Source organism: Crocodylus porosus, unplaced genomic scaffold, assembly GCF_001723895.1.
Source record: "Crocodylus porosus isolate Cpor-Errol unplaced genomic scaffold, CroPor_comp1, whole genome shotgun sequence".
Lineage (NCBI taxonomy): Eukaryota > Metazoa > Chordata > Crocodylia > Crocodylidae > Crocodylus > Crocodylus porosus.
In genome coordinates this window covers 87,418,159-87,425,740 of record NW_017728906.1, presented here as the reverse complement: position 1 = coordinate 87,425,740, position 7,582 = coordinate 87,418,159, and positions in this window count along the sequence as shown.

Sequence of the window (7,582 nt, the reverse complement as noted above, 5' to 3'; positions counted from 1 at the left end):
TCTTGTTATCCTTGATCCGGGTCGCTAGTCCCAGTTCCATCTCCGCCTTAGCCTTCCTAACAGCCCTCCTACAGTCTTGAGCAATGGAGGTATAATCCTCCTTGGTGATGGCCCCTCCCTTCCACTGGGTGTACGCCTCCTTTTTGGCTTTGAGACGTTCCTGGATGCTTTTGGTGAGCCATGGGGGCTTTTGAGCACTCTTGCCCCCATTGATCCACATTAGGATTGTCACCGTTTGGGCTTGGAGGATCGTCTCCTTAAGGAGAGACCACTCTTCCTGGACTCCCAACTCCCCTCCCCTCTGGGACCTCAGTGCCTCCCCAACTAGTCTCCTTACCTCATTGAAATCTGCCCTCTTGAAGTCTAGGGCTGTTGCCTTGCTGCAGGCCTTTGACACCCTGTGCTGGAAGGTGAATTCCAGTAGGCAATGATTGCTTTTGCCCAGATGGACGAGAACTCGCAGTCCACTCACCAGGTCATTGCCCGTGGCCAGGACCAGGTCCAACAAGGCATTTCCCCTGGTGGGACTGTGCACCTCCTGGATTAGATGAAGGTCCTGTAACTCGGCTAGGAATCTATGTGAGTGGTCATACCTTGCTGACTGCTCTTCCCAGCAGATGTCCAGGTAGTTTAGGTCACCCATGATGACCACATCCCTTGACTTAACTGCCTCTGCGAGCCAACCTGAGAATTCCTGGTCCAGCTCCTCCCCCTGGTTGGGTGCCCTGTAGTAAACCCTTACCGTTAAGTCCCTTTCCCCCTCGACCCCCTTGTATATGGACCCAGAGCATTTCAGTCTTCCCCTCCTCTGACCCAGCGCTGTTTGTTGAGGATGTGTACTGCTGTTTAGGGTAGAGCACCACACTCCCACCTTTTCCCCCTATTCTATCCCTCCTGTACAGACTATAGCCCTTGATGTTCACTGCCCACTCGTGTGTTGGATCCCACCAAGTTTCAGTAAGCCCCACTATGCGCAGGTTAGTGTTAGCTAGCAGGAGGGCAAGACCCTCTTGCTTGTTCCCCATGCTACGAGCATTAGTGTAGAGACATTTAAGGCCTCCTGGAGGTGTATGCATTGCCCCCCTAATCCCAGGACTATCTCTTACCTGGCTATTTCTTGTGCTCGTCGCCTGTCTTGGCTGGGCTGTTCTTGTGGGTGGCTCTTGGTTTGGTGTTCTGTGGCTCCCTCCGTCCTCATCTTCCCCCTCCCCAATGAGCCTAGTTTAAAGCCTGCCTGAGGAGATCGACCAACCTGAAAGAGAACACATGCTTACCTTTGGGGGAGAGGTGAATCCCATCCCACCCGAGCATGTCTCTTGTCCTGAAGTATGAGTCATGGTCCAAAAAGCCAAAGCCCACCTTGAGACACCATTTCCAAAGCTGCAGGTTGACCTCCCTGATGCGTCTCATGGTGTCATCCATGTCTGCTCACTGGAAGGACAGATGAGAAGACCACCTGTGCCCCTGCCTCCTTCAGCTTGCTCCCCAGAGCTTGGTAGTCCTTCATCAGGCAAACAGGGCTGCTCCTGGCTGCATCATTAGTGCCTGCATGGATTAGGATCATGGGGAAGTAATCAGTGGGCTAGATAATGGCCAGGATCATCTCCATTACATTCTGAATCCTCGTTCCAGGCAGACAGTAGACCTCACATGACATGGGATCTTGGTGACAGATGGGACCCTCTGTACCTCCCAGGATGAAGTTGCCTATGATGAGCGACTTATCTTAAATGTAGTATCAGACTTAACTGATTTGGATAAACTGGTTTATGGAGCTTCTGTCCCAGACCCCTTCCTGGTTCAAGTTAAATCAGAGTCCCACAGCATCTCAGCATGCTTTTCTGCCCTAGGCTGGGCTGGGCTATGCTGTCTGTTCCAGAGAGCAGGGCTGGCCCCGCCCCCTTGCTCCCTAGCTGGAGCAGTGAGGGCTAGCTGACAAGAGTGGGAAGGGGGGCAGCTGAGGATGCAACTCAGTCTGTGGGGGGGAATACCCCCTCCAAGCAAACCCCAGCTGGGGTCTGGGGCCAGGGAGGAGGATTAAACTCCCCTTCCCCTACTCAAGCTTACTGCTTGCTGCGACTGTGGACTACAAATCCCAGAGGCACCTGGAAGCAGGAAGAGGAAGTGATGAGAAACCCTGCAGAGTCCTACTTCTGTGATTTTGGACTGCAAATCCCAGAGACCTTAGGGGCAGTAAGAAGAAGAAGTGAACACACAGCCAGAGAGCTGTGCTCTAACACTCCCCAGCTTCTGACCTGAGCCATTGAAGGCATGTGACTGCATTTCTTGGGTGAAAGGTAAATGCCCTGTTCACTTCTGTTTCAATTTAATTTGTACAGCTTAGACTAACCTGCAAAGACTGAATTGATTCAGTCTCAGGCTTTTTGACTGTCTGTACCTAGCCAATAACAGTTCGTGATCCTAGGGAAAAGAAAGGAAGGAGAGTATCAGAATTAAATTTATGGGACACCCATACATGTGCAGCGAGGCTGCTCCAATACACTGTAATTACACTGCATTGGAGCAGACTTGATTGAGTCGCTGGACTAAGCTTTAACTAAAGCACCCCCACCGCCATTTTTCAGCTTGGGATACTTATACAAGAGATGCTCTGGTGCTTTAATTAAAGCGGCTCTCAGAGCTCCTCTAATTAAAGTGCCCCCCCCCACACGTACACACACACTCCCAGAGCACATATATAAACACCTGTGGATGTCAGGAAAGTTAAGATAGGCAGGATCCCAAGGGAGGCAAATCTAAGGGATAAAGGAATTAAGGATAGTTAGTTGTTCCTTAAAGAGACAGTATTAAAGGCACAATAGCATACTATCTCAGTGCAAAGGACAGACAGGAAATGTAGCAAGATACCAGCTTGGCTAAACAGTGGACTCTTCAATTACCTGAAATTTAATAAAGAATCTTCAAAAATGGAAACTTGGCAATATTGCTTGGCAATAAAGATGAGTATACGAGTATAATGGACAGGATAAAGAAGGCCAAGGCACATAATGAAATACAGCTAGCAAAGGACGTAAAAGGCAACAAAAAGCATTATATAAATATGCTACAAGTAAGATGAAGACCAAAGACAATGTCCCTTACTAAACTGGAAGGGGTGGCTAGCACCAGTTGATGTGCAGAAGCCTGAAGAGTTTAATGACTTTTTTACCTCAGTTCCTAGCCCCGACATCTCCCCCTCAAAAAAAATCAATTAACAGATGGCAAACCCAGCAGCAAGGCTAACCAGCCTAAAGTAAAGAAAAAAATATTAAAGACTACTTAGATAAGCTAGGTATTTTCAAATCGTGAGGGCCTGATGAGGCTCATGTTAATTTTAGAAACACTGGCTATTATCTTTGAGAATTCATAGAGGTAGACATGGACCTATAACACTATGGACAAATACAATGCCCATCTTTAAAAAACAGAAAAGGTGGCCTCATGGAATTACAGACTGGCCAATGTAATACTTCACAAGATATTTAATTGTTCAAATAATTTAAGATGACAAGGTGGTAACTAACAGCTACCATGGATTTGTGAACAGCAACCCATGCTTAGCCACCACAATTTTCTTTTATGACATGGTGACAGGCTTTGCGGATGGGTGGAGAGCATATCTATGTGCTATACTTTGACTTCAGCAAGGCTTTAGAAACTATCTCCCATTTTAAGAATGAAGGTAAGAAAATACAGCCTAGATGAAAACCCTAGAGAAGGAGATTTTATAACTGGGTGGAAAATTGAACTCAAAGCATAGTCCATGGCTCAGTGTCTAATTGGGAGAAATTATCAAGTGGGATTCTCAGATGTCTGTTCTAAGTTCAGCACCATTCAGTAACTGTCTTGGCAGATAGGACTCATGTCATAAGTTTGCAGATGACATGAAGCTGGCTTGGATAATAAGCACTTTATAGCTGGGCTGTCCAACTTCTGGGCAGCTGGGAGCATCACAGAGGGCAGGCTGCAGACCCCAGGGCTGCACATCACAGGAGTTGACCTCTCCTCCAAAGCCACCTCTCACCATGCATGCATCCCAGCTTGCCCCCTAGCCACATGTACTGCAGCACTCCGCAAAGACAGCCTGGCTTCCTCCCATGCCAAACACTTAGTGTGCACAGCCTGGTACCCTTCTCTGCCACACACAGAGCCTGGGTAGTCTGGTCCCCTCCCACTGTTGCTGCCCTGGGCTCAGAAGCATGGCAGGAACTAGAAGCCAAACGAGGGAGGGGGAGTCCAGAAACCTCAGCCGTTGCCAACAGCCAGTCTCTCAATTGGACAGCACTGCTTTACAGGACAGGAATAGGATTCAAAATGACCTGAACAAATTTGAGAATCAGTATGAAATAGATAAGATTAAGTTCTATAAGGATAAGTACAAAAAAGGGAAAAAATAAAATGCACAAATAGAAAATGGGGAAAGACTGGCCAGGCTGCAGCAATGCAGAAAATAATGGGAGAGTTATAGCAAACCGCAAAGCTAAATATAAGTGGACAGCTTAATAAGTGGGAAATGATTCTTTCGCTCTACTCCCTGATGGGGCAGTGAGGCCCTGTTTGACTGCCACACTTCAAGAAAGACACAGATAAATTAGAAAAAATCCAGTGGAAAGCAACAGAAATGATTAGAAGTCTATGGCACACGACAGATGAAGAAAGATTGGAAGAACTTGGATTATTCACCTTTAAGAAAAGACTAAGGGGGAATTTGATCACAGTCTTCCAATACAGAATGGATTGTTGTAAGTAATTGTTCTCTCTATGCTCACAGGAGACAGGGCAAGAAGTAACAGGTTTAATAGGCAACCAGACAGATTTAAGTTGGATATTAGAAAGAACTTTCTAAATATGAAGGTGATTAAGTATTACACAGATGTCCAACTGGTTGCTTGCAGGCTCCTATCTGGCCACCACTTCCCACATGGTTCCAGCTGCTCTGTGCTCTGCCTCTCTCTTCCAGCTTCTGCTTCCTGCCCTGCTCCTGGAGGCCAAGCATTGTGATGGAAGAAGGACCAAGGAGGGGTTTCTGTTGCCTGCACTCTCTGCACAGGCAGGAGAGATGCGCAGTGGGCCTGGCTGGGCCTGACTGGGCTTGCATGTACAGTCAGGAGTGGAGTGGGGCTGCCCAGACTGCATGCATGACTGAAAGCAGGGCCAGGAGCAGATATAGGGTGACCACGGTGCAGTCTGGGTTGCATATGAGGAGCAAGGGGAATGAGCTGCCTGCACAGCAGGGGTGAACCCCAATGGGACCAGACCTGTGGTGTGTAGCCCATGCTCATGCCAGTCAGGGGTTTGCAGCCTACAAGATGTTTGTCACCCCACTTCCCCCAAGAAACCAGACAGCCCTGAAGTATTGAAACAGATTTAAGGAGATTGTGGAAGTTCCAACACTGCATGCTTTCATACACAGATTACAGTAAACATTTCTCCGGGATAGCTTAGACAGAGATGTTTCTGCCCTGTGGCCTCTTCTACCCCTAGGTTGCTATGACTGTCCCTTTACACTAGTCCATTCCAAATCAGGATTTGATTTGTAGTGTATGCTAACAGAATTTTTTTCTGCTAATGTAGCCAGGCCACCCACTAAATGACAAGAGCTAAGCCAACAAAAATACTTTTTGTTAGCATAACTGTGCCAACACCAGGACTCATGTCAGCATAGCTAAGTACTATGGGCTTTTTTCACTCCTCTTCCCTCCCTCCCCTAGCTACTATAACTATACTGACAAAACTTTGTAGTACAGAGTAGGTGCTTAACTTTCTCCTTATACAGGCAACCCCAGCTTAACACTGTTTCACTTAGCACTATTTTGCTACAATGCTCATTTTACATTCATACCTGATTCCACTTGGCGCTCAGCAAGTTTTGTTATAACACTTTGGCACATGGTGCCAGAGCAGCCAGTGGGCAGGTGGGGAGAAGTGGCAGTGGCGGGCAGAAAAGTAGGGAAATAGCAGCAGCAGGCGGGGAGACAAGTGGCACTGAGTGGGTGGGCATGAGCACAGGGCCTTTGCCAGTGCCCCAGTGCCAGGGCCAGCAGGGCCCAGGGCAGGATGGCAGGAGCATGGGGCCAAGGCTGGCAGGGGCTCTATGGAGCCAGGCTGGGCTGCGCCAGCAGAGAGAAGGAGGAGCTGGCCTGGAGTGACCATGACTGTGGCCATGACCACCCCCCTGCCCGCCACCCAGCATGGAGGGGTCCAAGAGCACTGCCTCCACAGCTTGGCTGAGCTGGCCCTGAGCTACCAGGTGCTCATGTTGCTGCTGCTGGGTGCCCTGTAACAAATTATATTTATTTACATTAACTCCTATGGGAAAATAGGTTTTGCTTAAAGCTGCTCTACTTAACACTTGTTTTTTCCAGAACCAATTAAACGTGATAAGCAGGGGTTGCCTGTACTGTAGAGAGCTTTGACAGCTCTCTCAGGCTTGCAGCATCACAGTCCCTTTGTAGATCTAGTCCTTGGTTCTTTCTCTAAAGGTACCAACTTCCCCCTCTGCAGAATTCCTGAAGAACACACAAGAAATACCTCCACTAATATTTTAATATACATAGAAAAAAAGAAATAAGAAAGGTAACTATTGTGCTCAGTGCTAATTACACTATCCCTAGAAAAGCAGAGCAAGCCAAGGTAAGCAATACCCTTAAGATAATACCTCTTAACCAGATTAAAAGGAAAAAAATGCTTCTAAAATATTTTGGCTACAAACAGATGTTCAATCTGTCCCAAGATAAACCATTTTATCCCAGGACAAAATGCAAATGTTCAGACATCCATGTTTGTGGTCCCCAGAATAATAGGGTAAGAAGTACAAGCAGTTTATCTTGGGACATCACAATGTATGCCTGAACAGTTATCCCAGGATTGCATCACTGAACCCATTTTGCCTAATTTGTGGCATCATTGAACAAATAGCAGAAAGACACCAGTGCATTCAACTGCTCATTAAAGCTTGACTACAAGGGTGATGTGTGTACATGCCAATCCCAAGATATTTCTGTTCTGGGACAAATGCAGGCACAACTTGTCCAGAGACAAATGCAACATCTGTTCCTAGCCTCTGTCCCACTCCTCCATGTTAATAGCTTTGAAGTTGTAGTCAGTAAATGGACTATTTTCTACAGCTCGATTTTGTACATCTTTTAGAAGGGATTACATTTTAAATGCTCTTAGTATTATTGGTAGTTTCCAAACTCCAGTCCATTTACAGTAGCTCTTAAAAATTTCTGGCCCACTGGACTGTAACCTTTTCTACAGCACTCAATTTGTATCTGAAAAGTTTAAATGAGGGTTAAATGCACCCTAATGATCAGAAGTTGTAAACTAGAATGAAATAAGTCATTTTTAGATTTGCTAAATTTGATGATAGATGATACATTTGAAGGTCATTATCTTGCCTATTTATAATACAGAAATCCAAGAATGAGTTCCATTTACTTCAATACATTGCATTAGTTACCTTAGATCTTCTTTACCAAAAGACTGTAAGAATGCTGAACATTTACAATTTTTTAAATTTTCTTAACTGATGAAGAATGAGAGTATGTCTTTTTCAAAACTTGCTAGATCTTTAAACCTT